This window comes from Cervus canadensis, chromosome 7 (assembly GCF_019320065.1).
Source record: "Cervus canadensis isolate Bull #8, Minnesota chromosome 7, ASM1932006v1, whole genome shotgun sequence".
NCBI lineage: Eukaryota > Metazoa > Chordata > Mammalia > Artiodactyla > Cervidae > Cervus > Cervus canadensis.
In genome coordinates, this window is record NC_057392.1 from 84,711,850 (window position 1) to 84,727,722 (window position 15,873).

Consider the following 15,873-nt stretch of genomic DNA (forward strand, 5'->3'; position numbering starts at 1 on the left):
CTCTGTCCTAACAAGAAAAGGCAAAGTCCCAAGGCTCAGATCTTGCCCTCCGAGGACCAGGCCCCGGCTAAGAGGGATGGGTCCCTTTACAGGCCGGTTACCCTGCTCAAGAGCATTCGCCCAGCACCCAGCCTGGGTCCTCCCACCAGTGCCCGGGAGGCAGATATCAGCTGGTGGCACCCTCAGGGTCAGGCCCCCAGACCCTGCCCAGCTTTCCTCACCGAGGGAGCCAGGCACCCAGGACCTAGCAGGCCCTCAGGCTCCTCAGGCTCCCGAACAGGTGGCGGCGGCGGGGGGTGAGGTCTCACAGGCTGTGATCCAAGGTGACTGCAACCGCTATTAAGTGCTGGAGATGGAGGAGAGGTTCACTGCTGCCTCAAGGCCTGGGCCAGTGGGTGGCCACAAGTGAGTCCTGCAGAACAGAGCCCGCAGCCTGTTCCCAGGCCACCCATCTCATCCTCTGGCCAGAGTCCAGAGAACCCAGCGGAGAAAAGCACCATCTGCCTCTCACCTTACTCCCCACCACGAGGACCACTGTCCAGTCAACCACTGGCAGAGCTTGACCTCTAACCCTGCACTAAGGATCTCAGTAGCTAATGGTCTCACAAGTTAATGGTCTCTAGAGCTAAGTCTCGTGATGACAGCCACGAACCTGCCCCACTCCTATTACACTTGGATCAGTAAAAGGGATGCTATATGACTTTCACAGATACATCAGAAAGGCTATGTGGCTTTCCCCTACCACTCTTGGAATGTTCATTCGGGAGGAAACTAGATATCACGTCAGGAATCCGATTACCTTGATAATGTTTTGGTGGAGAGTCCCATGTAGGTGCTCTCATCAGTAGCCAACGTCAACCACCAACTCTGGGAGCTACAGGGCTTGGTGAACCCTTGGGTAACTTTAGTCCCAGCCAGCGTCCAATCGGGATGGACAGAGGAGCCTGTCCCTGCTGTCCATAGGGTCGCAGAGAGTCAGACACTACTAAGTGACTTGGCACAGCGTAGCGCAAGTGAGAACAGTGCACACAAGCCCTCACTGTGAGCTAAATAAAATCAGCGCTTTATTGCCACTAACAAATTTTATATTAATTATCCAGCAGAAATAGTAAACATCATTAAAGGTTTATATCCTTATTATAAACCTTTAACAAAATGTAAACTACTTAGAACAGGGTCTAGCATATACTAGCATTTAATAAGCATTAATATTTATTCTCCAGGTTAGATACTATTGCAGCACTAAATTTCAAACTTCCGTTTATGGTTCCCTTTTAAATTTTTGAAAAACTAAGCATCAACTTAAATATTTTAAATATGCAACCTTTGTCGTCTTAAATTTAAATAGTCACAAAAGATGCCACATCCAGCATATTGTAAGTATTGTTGTTTTTGAAATAACATTGTTACATCACTACCTTAAATGTACCCAATGGAACTTAAATCCCACAGCTATTTGATATCTATCATCATCCATTTAAAAAATTCATGAGCATGCTCTTCTTTAGCAGTTGGAAATTTTACATTCTCCCTTTTTCTCTCTGAACTTGTTTTTCCAGTTTGTTCCTCGGCCAGAATTTTAGCCTGATGTAAAATACCTGTATGCTGGAAAATATTTTACAGATGTCCCTATCAAATAACTCTCTGCAACAAAAATATGGGCATAAAATGATAAATTTTTATTTTCTATGTCCACAAGACTCTATTATAAAATGCCTTAGAGACTGAGTTATTGCAACATTATTGGATATAATTGGTTAAAACTAGATTTTCTAAATTTTGATAAGTTATTGTTTAACATAAAAAATAAAATGTTATTGAAAAAATGTCTTTTAATGACAAGGATAGGGTTGGGATTTTTTTCTGAATTAGCCCATATTTCTTCGAAAATTGCCAATTTAAGGACCAGCACCCAGAGATATGGAGAACAGTCCTTTCCAGCACCAATAATCTGGATTCTATCTAGGAGCAAACACTCTACGTACTGAATATTTCTTAAGAGGTCAGTTCCTGTCATTCTCACTTAATGATATTAATGAACAGCACATGGGCTATTTGCGCCACTAAAGCCTTGGATTGTTTTTCTTTACCTGCCTGTTGCAAGGCTGGTTTCTCCTGCTAATTAGCTAACCGTTTTTATTCCCTTTAAAATACTTAGTACTGTGTAGTGAGTCACTTTGTATTCCTACAGCATCTCTGCTGCTTTAACAAGCTACACATTTCTTTAGAATGTCATTGTTGAAGGAAAACGCAGTTTCTCTTGATAGATTTTAGAACATTGTTACTTTTAAAGCATGAAGCAACCCTCCCTGAAAATGTTTAAGTGTTTGGCAAACAAACAAAACATATTGAAACCATTAATGCAATGTGTGCTAAAAGCCATGCTATCTCTGTAATCACTGCTTTAAAGAAATATCAGGGGAAAAAACCACCCTTACTGTGGAGAAAAGGGAACCATCTTACACTATTGGTAGGAATGTAAACTTGTGTGGTCACCATGGAAGACAACGTGGAGATTCCCTAAAAAACTAAAAATAGAGCTACCATGTGATCCAGTAATGCCACTCCTGGGCATATATCCGGAGAAAACCATAATTCAAAAAGATACATGCATCCCAGTGCTCACAGCAGCATGATTTACAATAACCAAGACATGGAATCAACTTAAATGTCCATCAGCAGAGTGGATAAAGATGCAATACATATATAGAGTGGACTACTACTCAGCCATCAAAAAGAGCAAAACAATGCCATTTGCAGCAACATGGATAGACCTAGAGGTTATCACACTGAGTGAGGTAAGTCAGAAAGAAAAAGACAAATATCATATGATATCACTTATACATGGAATCTAAAATATGACACAAATGAATTTATTTATATAACAGACTCACAGACACAGAAAACAAACTTATGGCCACCAAAGGGGCAAGGGGTAGGGAGGTATAAATTAGCAGTCTGAGATCAGCAGATACAAACCACTGTGTATAAAATAGATAAACAATAAGGTCCCATTGTATAGCACAGGGAACTATATTCACTATCTTCTAATAAAGTAATAGAACATGAAAAAGAATATATATGTACACACACAGAATCACTTTGCTATACACCAGAAACTAAAAACATTGTAAATCAACTACTTAATTTTTTTAAATGCTTAACAGAAAAAAGGAAAGAAAATACTCCCCTCTATGAGCATTTATAGTTTTTTACAGAATCTAGAGAATTAAAAATCATCTACACTTTCTCCATCTCCTCCCCTTTAAAGGAGAATAATGATTCTAAAAAGGAAAAATAAAGAGTGTGCAAAAGAGGAGGTAATTATTTTCTTATTTTTTAAGGTAGACAAGATCTGATGGTAAGTGCTACTTAAATTCATGGTCTCCAACCTAAGGCAGGCCCTATTCCTAGGCAGCAACCAGAATCAATGATATTTTGTGATTTTATGGAAAACATTTGGGATCTCAGACCAACAATAACCCTATTCCCACCATTGCCCTTTATGGCCATAATGTACTCAAATTTCTATCTTTAAAACTTGAAAGATCACTTGTTAACAGACTTAGAAGGCACTTCCAGTTCATAAAAGCTATTATGGGGTCCAATATCTAAATCTACTCCTCATTTGTTGGAGTTCTAAAAATGGTGATGATTTTGGGTCAAGTTCCTGTTTAGGTCTGTTGCTTTGGTTCCCATCCTAGGGGCTGACCCTGATTCACTCACTCACAATAAAAATAACACACCTGGACTTTTAGCACGTAGTCCAGCATGAGCTCAAATATTTCTTCAGCTCCACATTGGAAACGTGACTAATAGCCCACACTTCTGATGTGTCATCTCCACCCTTCGTAGGCTGTTACTGCCCTGTTACTGGTAGAAAAAATGACTCCACTGGCCACTCGCTCCTGATCCTCAGGTGTAGCATTCTGTGTAAGAGTAAACTCAACTAAAATATTTTGTAGAAGCCGCTCACTGATATTTTCCAATGCGATGATCACACTGCCTCAAGTTAATGGGAGCCTCACTAATAAAATCCACATGTATTATGAATAAGAACATGATTGACAAAAGGAAAACAAGACATGTATTTAAGGAAGTGGTTGTCTATTAAATAAAGAGAGCCTGAGAGGTCACTTAAATCTGGAGAAGCAGAAATAGTTGAACGGGATTTCACATCAGACAGAGGTTGGTGGCCCAAGTTCTGCTGCAGATGAGCTGTGTGACCTGGGAAAGTTGATTAACCTCTCTGAGTACCAGTGTCCCCACTGACACAATGAGGCAGTAAATATGATAGTATTTCTACGAGGATTATAGATAATGAGTATAAAGTGTAGTACTCAAAAAAACTATAGATATTATTATGATAACATGTTGTCATTTATTATTACATTATTTACATTTTAGCACCTAGTGAAAAGTGAAACTGTTAATAGCTCAGTTGTGTAGAACAATTTTGGGATCTTATGGACTGTATTGCCTGCCAGGCTCCTCTGTCCATGGGATTTCCCAGGCAAGAATACTGGAGTGGGTTGCCATTTACTCCTCCAGGGGATCTTCCCAACACATGATCGAACTGGGGTCTTTTGAAATGCAGGCTGCATTGCAGGCAGATTCTTTACTGTCTAAGCTACCAAGGAAGCACTTTAACACCTAGAGTGTTTTGCTGGTTTTTTTTTTTAATGTGTCAAGGGATTCATACATGCTTTGACTGTAACAACGCATATGGAAGAGTTCGGACCGATATTTTTTGGCCCAATATTTTTGGAGTCTAAAAGCTGGTTTATATGCAATTGCCCAGTATTAGTGAAGTTTAAGGCATAACAGCAGGGAGCTCTTTATTCCATGATATCTGAACCTAATTTAAGAGAGTCTGCATAGGCTGGTTAATGGTGGGGAGACTAGAAACAGGTAACTTACAATATCCAAGGTAGCTTAAACGGGCTCCAGTGCTGTGACTGGTGAGGACATGAATAGGAAAACGCAGGAGACCAATAGGGACAGCAGGCTGAACACACGAGCAGTGAGGTGGCAGGAGGGGACGGGCTGCAGACACTCCAGAGCGGCTCTCTGCTTCTATCATTCTATAAAGGACCCTAGAAAAGGCTCTGGGACACTGGAATTCTCAGATGCTATAAGGGATGGGGACTCATTGTCCCTGTTCATACTCACGTTATCAGTACACAGACAGGTTTTTGCTATTCAAAGTGTGGTCCAAAAGCCAACAGCATGGCAGCACCTGAGGACTTACTAGAAATGCAGGATTACCCCAGACCTAATGAATCAGGACCTGCATTTCAATAAAGTTCCCCAGGGAATTCATATGTACATTGAGGTTTGTAAACCAATAGTTCCCAAACATTGGGAGACTGTGTGTGTGGAGGGCTGAGCAATGTGGAGAAAGTATAATTTTTGAGCAGTGCAGAAGAAACTGAGATGCAGCAAGGTTTAGTAATTTTCTAACTTCACCAAAGCCTGTCTGATTCCCAAATCCCCGCTCCTTCATTATTGAGTAGCTGCTCTTTAAACATGAGTTGGATGCCTGGTAAAGAATATGAAAATGATGGTGTCCGTTGCTCAGTCATGTCCAACTCTTTGCAGCCCCATGGACTGTAGCCTGCCAGGTTCCTCCTGGCAATTCTGCCAGGAACAGAATTCCTCAGTTCATGGAATTCTCCAGGCAAGAATACTAGAGTGGGTAGCCATTGCCTTCTCCAGGGGATCTTCCCAACCCAGGGATCAAACCCAGGTCTCCAGCACTGCAGGCAGATTCTTTACCATCTGAGCCACCAGGGAAGCCCATTAAAGAATATAATTTCTATACAAAATTTCCTTCTGATAAAGGGGGGTTAGAAGGGGTTAGATGGACTTAAAGATTTTTCCCAGCTGGCTAGAGATAGAGGAGGGAGACAGAAAGCAAGCCAAGGCAAGTGATCTCCCATAAAGCACCACAGGAGTCTCTATGCTCGAGCCCTAGACCCACTCCTGGCCTTGAGCGCCTCCTTGGCCACGGACGCTCCTTTCTGCTTCACACAACCTGAGACAGCCCTCCCCGCGTCCTGACACCAAGTGCTGACTGCCACATCCTCTGTGAGGTTCTGATGTGCCACGCTTACCTTTTCCCATGGATTTCTTTTGTGAGTTATGCACGAAGCGTAAGTGTGGAATTCTGGCATTAACAATGTTCGACAAGGGCTTCCCCGGTGGCTTACTGGTTGAGCATCCGCCTGCCAACGTAGGAGTCATGGGTTTTACCCCTGGTCTGGGAAGATCCCACACGCCAGGGAGTAACTAGGCCCGTGTGCCACAGCTACTAAACCTGCGCTCCAGAGCCCCAGAGCCACAACTACTGAAGCCCACACACCCTAGAGCCTGTGCTCTGCAACAAGAGAAGCCACTGCAATGAGAAGCCCAAGCACTGCAAACAGAGAGTCGTCCCCACTCTCCACTCACCACAACTAGAGGAAAGCCTGTGGCCATGAAGACTCAGCACAGCCAAAAATAAATAAAAATAATAAATCCTTTTTTTCTTTAGAAAAAAGAGTATGAAAGTTATTTCCTAACACAGTAAAAAAACAATGTTTGACAAACTTTTCAGACTCATAACCCATTTTCTTTCTTAAACATAGTTTTCTAAAACATAAAGGGAATAATCAAATCCCTACTAAAGATAGAAAGCTTGATTCAGTAAAGGATGGTATGATCCTCTAAACAGATATGCTGCCCATCTGGGGCTAGAGAAGTTCTGTGTCATCCCATACAACAGGAGATATGGATGTGCAGATTGTAGACAAACTTCTTCAGAAGATGGCTGTGATGTGGGAGGGAGAATATGACGGTAGCTAAGAAGTAGGTGTTGAGAGGGAGTTTTAAAGATGGGACAGGTTTGAGCAATCTGGTTTGCCAGAAGGAAGGGAGAATCCAGTGTGAGGGACAGGCTTAAGACCCTAGAAAGAACAGACAACCAACATAACAAGGTCCCCAGATAGATGGGTCATGGAATACAGAGCACAAGTAGACATAGTGGCCCCAGGCAAGGGCTGGACCATCTGTTAATACAACAGGAGGAAAGGTGGGAGGAGGACGGATGCAGATGCAGGAGGGTTTCAGCATAATGGAAGGAAGTTGAGGAGGTTGCCTTCTGGTAGCCTGTTCTCTCTGCAATGTAAGAATGAAGGGATCACTTCCTTCCTGGGGATGAAGGAGTCATTGGCGTGTCCATGTGTTTGAGGAGAGGATATGCTTGGGGATTTTCCAGTAGGTAACAGATGGCACAGTCCAAAGAGTTTAAGTAAAAATAATTACTGAAGGGGAGAATCACATAGATGTCGGCTGGGTTAACGGGACAAACAAGGGAGGATGACATACAGAGGAACTAGCAACACTTGGCAGGGAGAAGGAAGGGAGTCTGTGAGTGCTGGAGCCACAAACAGGTAATTACCCGACAGAGACAGTGATCAGAGGGACTCAGCCCTTGCCAGGCCCGTGGTGAGATAGAGATGAAGCAGGGAAATAGAAAACCCAACCTCTTTGTCCTCATGCTCTCCAATTTTTCTGCCAGTGCCTCCTTGATCAAACTCAACAGGAGGCTAGAGGGCAAGCAGCCAGATGATGTCATCTGTGGAGGTCAGACAGTCAGGGCACAGAACAGACATGGTGGAGAATGGATCCACAAGAAAAGCAGCAAATAAGCAGCCAGTGGAGACTGTTTGAAATGACTGCTATGAAGGATGGACGGATGCTGCCAGGTATGGCTGCCCGAGGTTGATGGCCATAAATTTCAGTGGCACCTGTCAGGGCGGGCTTGGGATTGTCCCTGGAGTGCTCAGCAGTCCAGGTGTAAGCATGGAAAAACGGGAAGGTCTGGTTGACCCAGAGTTGTGTTTTATTTTTTCCCAGGCAGGTCAGATGGAAGTACAATGAGTGGTCATGGAAATTGCCACTGGAAAGACATGTGATGGATAACAAAGTCACTCAGGCATGTCCAACTCTTTGCAACCCCATGGACTGTAGCCCACCAGGCTCCTCTGTCCATCGGATTCTCTAGGCAAGAATACTGGAATGGGTTGCCATGCCCTCCTTCAGGGGATCTTCCCAACCCAGGGATGAAACCCAAGTCTCTTGCGTTGGCAAGCAGGTTCTTTACCACTAGTGCCACCTGGGAAGCCCAATAAAGTATAAGATCTATGAAAAAGACACTGAAAAGAAGAAGCTGCTGATAGGGAAAACAGGTTAAGTTCTTTAAGGCCAGACCCAGGGGTTCACTGCTGTTTCTCAGAGGTCTCTGAAGGGTCAGTGTTGAGTGGACAGGGGGCTGAGATCAACACAGGATTTAGTTCTGCTCACTTAAGTTCTGGACCTCCTGTCATGGGTATCTCTTTGGGTTGTGATTGTTAGTTTTTGCCTGTCATATCTTTTTTTGTTGGTAAAGTGAAAGTGAAAGTCACTCAATCGTGTCCAACTCTTTGCAGTCCATGGAATTTTCCAGGCCAGAATACTGGAGTGGGTAGCCTTTCCCTTCTCCAGGTGATCTTCCCAACCCAGGAATCGAACCAGGGTCTCCCACATTTCAGGCAGATTCTTTTAATAGCTGAACCACAAGGGAAGCCCAAGAATACTGGAGTGGGTAACCTATCCCTTTTCCAGCAGATCTTCCTGACCCAGGAATTGAACCGGGGTCTCCTGCATTGTAGGCGGATTCTTTATCAACTGAGCTATGAGGGAAGCCCCTCATAGTTGATAAACAACTCCTCTATCCCATCTTAATAAAGCAAATTATCTATTCCATGTAGATATCATTGGACTGTAAATCACAAGGCCCACATCATATAGGTGGCAACATCATCCAGGCCTTTGTATTCTGAGCACTGTGGCACGCCACTTACAAACTACAAAGAACAAAATCCAATCAGAGCCCTTCCATAGGATTTAATGTGTGACACAGTGGGAAAGAGGATCTGTTCTGTTGGATTATAAACCTAAGTCTGCTAGGGTCCACCTTGGCTCTCAGGTAGATAAAGTCTATCAGAAGAAGGAGGAAAACTAAAAGGCCATTTTTCAAAGGGACAGACAAGAAGAGCTGATGATGTAGAGACGAAAAGCTCTGACAGCATTATTTGAACTCCTCATTCAGTCATGTATGGATCTATCCCTTGGACTTCCCACTTTCATGAGACAATAAAAACCATTTTGTGCTTTAGCTGGTTTTTACTGGATTTCAGCTGGTTTATATTGGGGTTTTACTGCTTTTCACCAAAAAGGTGTTGAGGAATATAACAGTCTAGACATGTTGGAAATGCCTAACTTGGTCCTGGGGTTGGTTGATCATTCAGAAAACCAAGCAGGGTTTGGATTCTTCTCGCCCCCAGAAGGGTTCAGGCTGGTACCCACCCAGAGGGCCCTCTGTTCTGATTTCCTCAAGCCCCCAGCTCAAGGGTCATTCTGCACAAAGGCCACACAGGCCGTTTAGCCACCTATGGTCATCCCACCTTTCACCTTGGAGCTGATTCAGTTCAGTGTTGGAGCAGCTTGTGAGTGAATGATAACAACATAAAAAATGACAGAATCATGGACTTTTCTGGTCCCATACAATATTAGTATGCGATTAGCTGGCCGAGTCCCTTAACTTTATAGATGTGTAAAATGATACCAAGGGGCCTAAGAGACTGAACTATGATTACCTAATTATAAAGCAGTAGAGGAGGTGAAATGTACTGAGTACTTACCACATGTCACACTGTGGGTTTTATATACATTTCTTTATCCTTCAAACCATCCTGCAACCTGGGCTTATCACCACCATTTTCTAGATGGAGACACTGAGGGTGTCAGGTTTTAAGTAAATTGTCAGTGGCAAGTCTGGAATCCACGCCTCAGTCTCTCTGTCCTAAAGCTTCCCAGTCTTTTTAAACTCCATAGTGCCAGCTTCCTATTGCAAAGATAAAATGCAAATTTGAAGAGGAGTTATAATATAGCTTAAATTTGAAAGCTTCTCAAGTTGCTAACACTGGTTAGAATATACAGGAAGCTGGTCTCTCCCATGATCTCTCCACCATGAAATATTTCTACTGGTGACCTTTGGGAAAAGTCTTAGCACACACTGTGCTCTTAAACAGTGAAATGTGTACAAAAACACCAGGCTTCCAAATAGCTTCTTCTGTTATTATGATGGGATAGGAGGAAAGGAGAAAATAGAAGACTCCTTCACTGTCAAAATAAAATGTAGTTGACTACTGCCAAGGCGGTTATTCCTGGAATGTCTAATTATTAAACCAGAGGCTGTTATCGAAAAGTCAAGCATGTCATTCTCCTCATTCCAGCAAGAAGCCCTTAGGAATCTCAGTTCAGCAACAGAGGGGAAGAAATCCTTCTTCTGAGAACTGTGAAAATTCCAATTTTATTTGAAAGAAAATTCTGCCATCTCCTTGGCAAGAGCTGCATAACATGCACAGTAAATAAAATAGGCTGACATCAAAAGACCTCACTTTCCTCCTGGAGCCTGTAGGCCCCTCCTGGGCCTGGACCTGGGCCTGAGCCTGCCCCAACTCAGCACTGAAGGACATGCCAGGCATTGGGCACAAACCCGCAGGCTCTGACAACCCTCAATGCTTAACCCTTGCCATTTCTATCATTCCTATGTGCAGTTAACATTTACTAATTACTAATCACATGCTGTGCGTTATGCTAAGTCCTTGACATGGCTTCTCTCTCTCTCTCTCTTTCTCTCTCTCTCTCTCTCTCTGGCAGCACTGTGTAGCATTCAGGATCTTAGTTCCCCAACTAGGGACTGAACCTGTATCTCCTGCAGTGGAAGCACAGAGTCTTCACCACTTGACCACCACGGAAGTCTCCCAGCATTTTCTCATTTAAATGCCTCAACAACTCTATAAAGCAGGAAGCACTAGTATTTCCATTTTGTAAATGAGGAAGCTGAGGCTTGAAAAGGTTAAGCAAGAGAGAAACCGGTGTTTTGCGCCTCCTGGTGCATCAGTGTGAAGCCGTATCCTCAGGCTACTGACAGAAGAGAAGGGAAGGAAAGGAAGCCACACTTTCTAGCGCTGACTTTGTGTCCAACACCAGGCTGGGGTGCTTTACATTTCTTGTCTCCCTCTTCCTCTTGGTAAGCCTGGTTTATGTAAACAACCCTATTTTCTTTTTTCTGTTTTTAATTAATTAGTTTATTTGAATCGGAGGCTAATTACTTTACAATATTGTGGTGGTTTTTGCCATACGTGGACATGAATCAGCCATGGGTGCACATATGTCCCCCACATCCTGAAACCCCCTTCCACCCCCCTCCCCACCCCATCCCTCTAGGTTGTCCCAGAACACCAGCTTTGAGTGCCCTGCTTCATGCATTGAACTTGCACTGGTCCTCTGTTTTACATATGGCAATATACATGTTTCAATGCTATTCTCTCGTCATCCCACCCACCTTCTCCCACAGAGTCCAAAAGTCTGTTCTTTACATCTGTGTCTCTTTTGCTATCTTGCATGTAGGGTCATCGTTACCATCTTTCTAAGTGCCATATATATGCGTTAATATTCTGTGCTGGTGTTTCTCTGGCTTACTTCACTCTGTATAATAGGCCCCAGTTTCATCCACCTCATTAGAACTAACTCAAATGTGTTCTTTTTTACAGCTGAGTAATATTCCATTGTGCATATGTACTACAACTTCCTTATCCATTCATCCGCCAATGGACATCTAGGTTGCTTCCATGCCCTAGCTATTATAAACAGTGCTACAATGAACATTGGGGTACATGTGTCTCTTTCAATTCTCATTTTCTTGGTGTGTATGCCCAGCAGTGGGATTGCTGGGTCATATGGCAGTTCTATTTCCAGTTTTTTTAAGGAATCTCCACACTTTCTCCATAGCGGCTGTACTAGTTTGCATTCCCACCAACAGTGTATGAGGGATCCCTTTTCTCACACCCTCTCCAGGATTTATTCTTTGTAGACATTTTGATGGCAGCCATTCTGAACAGCATGAGATGTAGTTTTGTGGTTTTGATTTGCATTTCTCTGATAATCAGTGATGTTGAGCATCTTTCCATGTGTTTATTAGCCATCTGTATGTCTTCTTTGGAGAAAGGTCTGTTTAGTTCTTTGGCCCACTTTTTTATTGCATCATTCATTTTTTCTGGTATTCAGCTGCTTGAATATTTTGGAGATTCATTCTTTGTCAGTTGTTTCATTTTCTATTATTTTCTCCCATTCTGAAGGCTGCCTTTTCACCTTGCTTATAGTTTCCTTCAAACAACCCTAATTTCTATACAAGCTAACTAGTTAGTGAATGACTGAGTGATGATTTGACACAGATCACCTATTCTAGAGACCCCTTTCTACATATACCTTGTATGTGTAGATGACTGAATTCTTGACTCTCTGATACTTTAGCTGGAGGATCTTAAGCAAATCCCTGAACCCAAGTTTCCCACTTTCAAAAAAGGACTAATAATCCCTCCTTAAGCAAACAGAATGTCAACTAAGATAATGTATGGGAATCCTTACTCATTCTACTTTTACACACACACACCTCTCTCCCTTATTTTCTGCAGCACCACCTGGTTGACACCTCTCAGAGACCTCCCCACTCAGCAACACTCAGTTCAGTTCAGTCGCTCAGTCATGTCCGACTCTTTGTGACCCCATGAACTGCAGCACACCAGGCCTCTCTGTCCATCACCAACTCCCAGAGTCCACCCAAACCCATGTCCAATGAGTCGGTGATGCCATCCAACCATCTCATCCTCTGTCATCCCCTTCTTCTCCTGCCCTCAATCTTTCCCAGCATCAGGGTCTTTTCCAATGAGTCAGCTCTTCATATCAGGTGGCCAAAGTATTGGAGTTTCAGCTTCAGCATCAGTCCTTCCAATGAACACCCAGGACTGATCTCCTTTAGGATGGGCTGGTTGGATCTCCTTGCAGTCCAAGGGACTCTCAAGAGTCTTCTCCAACACCACAGTTCAAAAGCATCAATTCTTTGGCGCTCAGCTTTCTTTATAGTCCACTCTCACATCCATACATGACCACTGGAAAAACCATAGCCTTGACTAGATGGACCTTTGTTGGCAAAGTAATGTCTCTGCTTTTTAATATGCTGTCTAGGTTGGTCATAACTTTTCTTCCAAGGAGTAAGCATCTTTTAATTTCATGGCTGCAGTCACCATCTGCAGTGATTTTGGAGCCCAAAAAAATAAAGTCTGACACTGTTTCCACTGTTTCCCCATCTATTTGCCATGAAGTGATGGGACCAGATGCCATGATCTTAGTTTTCTGAATGTTGAGCTTTAAGCCAACTTTTTCACTCTGTTCTTTCACTTTCATCAAGAGGCTTTTTAGTTCCTCTTCACTTTCTGCCACAAGGGTGATGTCATCTGCATATCTGAGGTTATTGATATTTCTCCCAGCAATCTTGATTCCAGCTTGTGCTTCATCCAGCCCAGCATTTCTCATGATGTACTCTGCATGTAAGTTAAATAAGCAGGGTGACAATATACAGCCTTGACGTACTCCTTTTCCTATTTGGAACCAGTCTGTTGTTCCATGTCCAGTTCTAACTGTTGCTTCCTGACCTGCATACAGGTTTCTCAAGAGGCAAGTCAGGTGGTCTGGTATTCCCATCTCTTTAAGAATTTTCCACAGTTTATTGTGATCCACACAGTCAAAGGCTTTGGCATAGCCAATAACCCAGAATAGATGTTTATCTGGAATTCTCTTGCTTTTTCGATGATCCATTGGATGTTGGCAATTTGATCTCTGGTTCCTCTGCCTTTTCTAAAACTAGCTTGAACATCTGGAAGTTCATGGTTCATGTATTGCTGAAGTCTGGCTTGGAGAATTTTAAACATTACTTTACTAGCGTGTGAGATGAGTGCAATAGTTTGGTAGTTGGAGCATTCTTTGACATTGCCTTTCTTTGAGATTGAAATGAAAGCTGACCTTTTCCAGTCCTGTAGCCACTGCTGAGTTTTCCAAATTTGCTGGCATACTGAGTGCAGCACGTTCACAGCAACACTCCATGTGTGAGGATTGTGCATGAGCTCCAGGAGACCTCCACATCAGAACCCACGTCTTGGTGAACCTGTCCCTCACCTGTTATTGGGTTAGCCAAAAAGATCATTCAGGTTTTTCCATAGTATCTTACAGAAATAGCATCTAATTTAGCAAATGTTAACAGTTAAAGATATCCTGCTGTTTTCAGTCATGAGGACTAGAGATGTCTTAGCAAAGTCCTAAATCCCTTAAGGGATCCTTTGGCCTGCTGGTCACCTTTGGGTGACTTCGGTCTCTTTTACTTCAGAAACTCTGACCACAAACTCAGGGTTTTTGTGTTCTTTTGTTTAAAGGATTCCGTTCTTTAAAATCCAAACTCCCAAAGCAGTGCCACCTTTCAAATATCCATTATCATTTTCCTCTGAAGATCTACCTCCTCCAGCAAACACTGACTAGATTTTTTGAACTCCTATTTTTACCAAAAATTGGAGAAAATATATAAAAGAAGGCACATTCATACCAACCCCTCATAGCATTTAGCCACAGTAAGAATCAGTCCTAGAGCTGCAGAGTCGCCCTTCTGGTCCTTAAGTCAAGTACATATGGCCTGTCATGTACTACATTCATGTGAGCCGCACAGAAGGGAAACTTCTCTAACTGAGCTCTAACTGAGCAGTGACCAACGCTGCAGGTCAGTCAGGTCATTTTATAAGGTGATATCTGAGTCAGTATCACTGTGTGTATCTAGTATCTGGATGAGGAAATTTAGACCTGCATTTCTCTTGAGCTAGGCATTTTACCAGTACCACAGAACGTGAGTCAACGTTCTCAAAAGATTAAAAGGAATGAACACAGTTCACTCACAAGACACAGTTTCTTGCTAGTTCAGTGGTTTCTGACCAGAAGCATCAACGTCAGCTGGAAACTTGTTAGAAATTCACATTCTCAGGCCTCAGAAGCAGCATGTCAGCACCATTCTGACAAGTCACCTCAAGAGAAATGTTCTGCTAGTCAAGAGAAGCCATCTGCTCACCAGGATGCTTTTCTAGAATCAGGATCCTGCCACAGAGCTCTGGAACAATCCTGCAGTCATGAGTCCTGAAGCTCCTGGACATCTGGTCAACCCTACACACAGGCCTGTAGAGTCAGAGAGCACCCTGAAAGAGAGGGAAATGGAGACCAGGGCCTATCCTGGATCCAGCCCAGGCTCGAGCACCCGTGCTCAGGCACTAAGGGTCCTGGCTGGAACTAAGCCCTGGAGAGGCACTCAGAAAAATGTGAGGAAGCTATTTCAAAGCACAGGAGCTTTGGAGTCTATGGGGGCCAAAGAGAGGAGCAGTGGAAGGCATGGGGAGCCTCACTTGCCAGGGTCTAAGGACAATAATGCTGTTGGCTTCTGTCTGCACAGCTTGTCCCAACTGTCAATTAGAATTGGCTACTACTGCTCCTGGGCCAGTCTTTGGTGCTTCCACAGGGCCCAGCATAGCATCTTTCATGTGAGAAGACCTCAGGAAAATTTGCTAATTGCTCTATATGTAAATCTTACGGTTGCTTTTAACTAAGGAAAAAGCATGCTATTTGCAGTTTAAGCCAACCACCCCCAGTCACTGTGGGAAGCTTCTCTGGGTCACACAGCAATCACAGCAAGTCAATAGCACACTTGAAACCAGGAGATTACTAGTCAGGTCTTTATGAGTCTAAATACCTGCTCTTTCCACTATTTCATGTTGCTTTGGGGCCATCAGAAGTTTCAAAACCCAGAAGTTGAGAAGGTTAGGTTAGGTGGAACCCAAATAAGGTTTGGGAAGAATCAAAAAGGTCTCTGTGAGAATCTCTTAAATAAAGGGCCCACAAGCAAACTATGGCTACAAT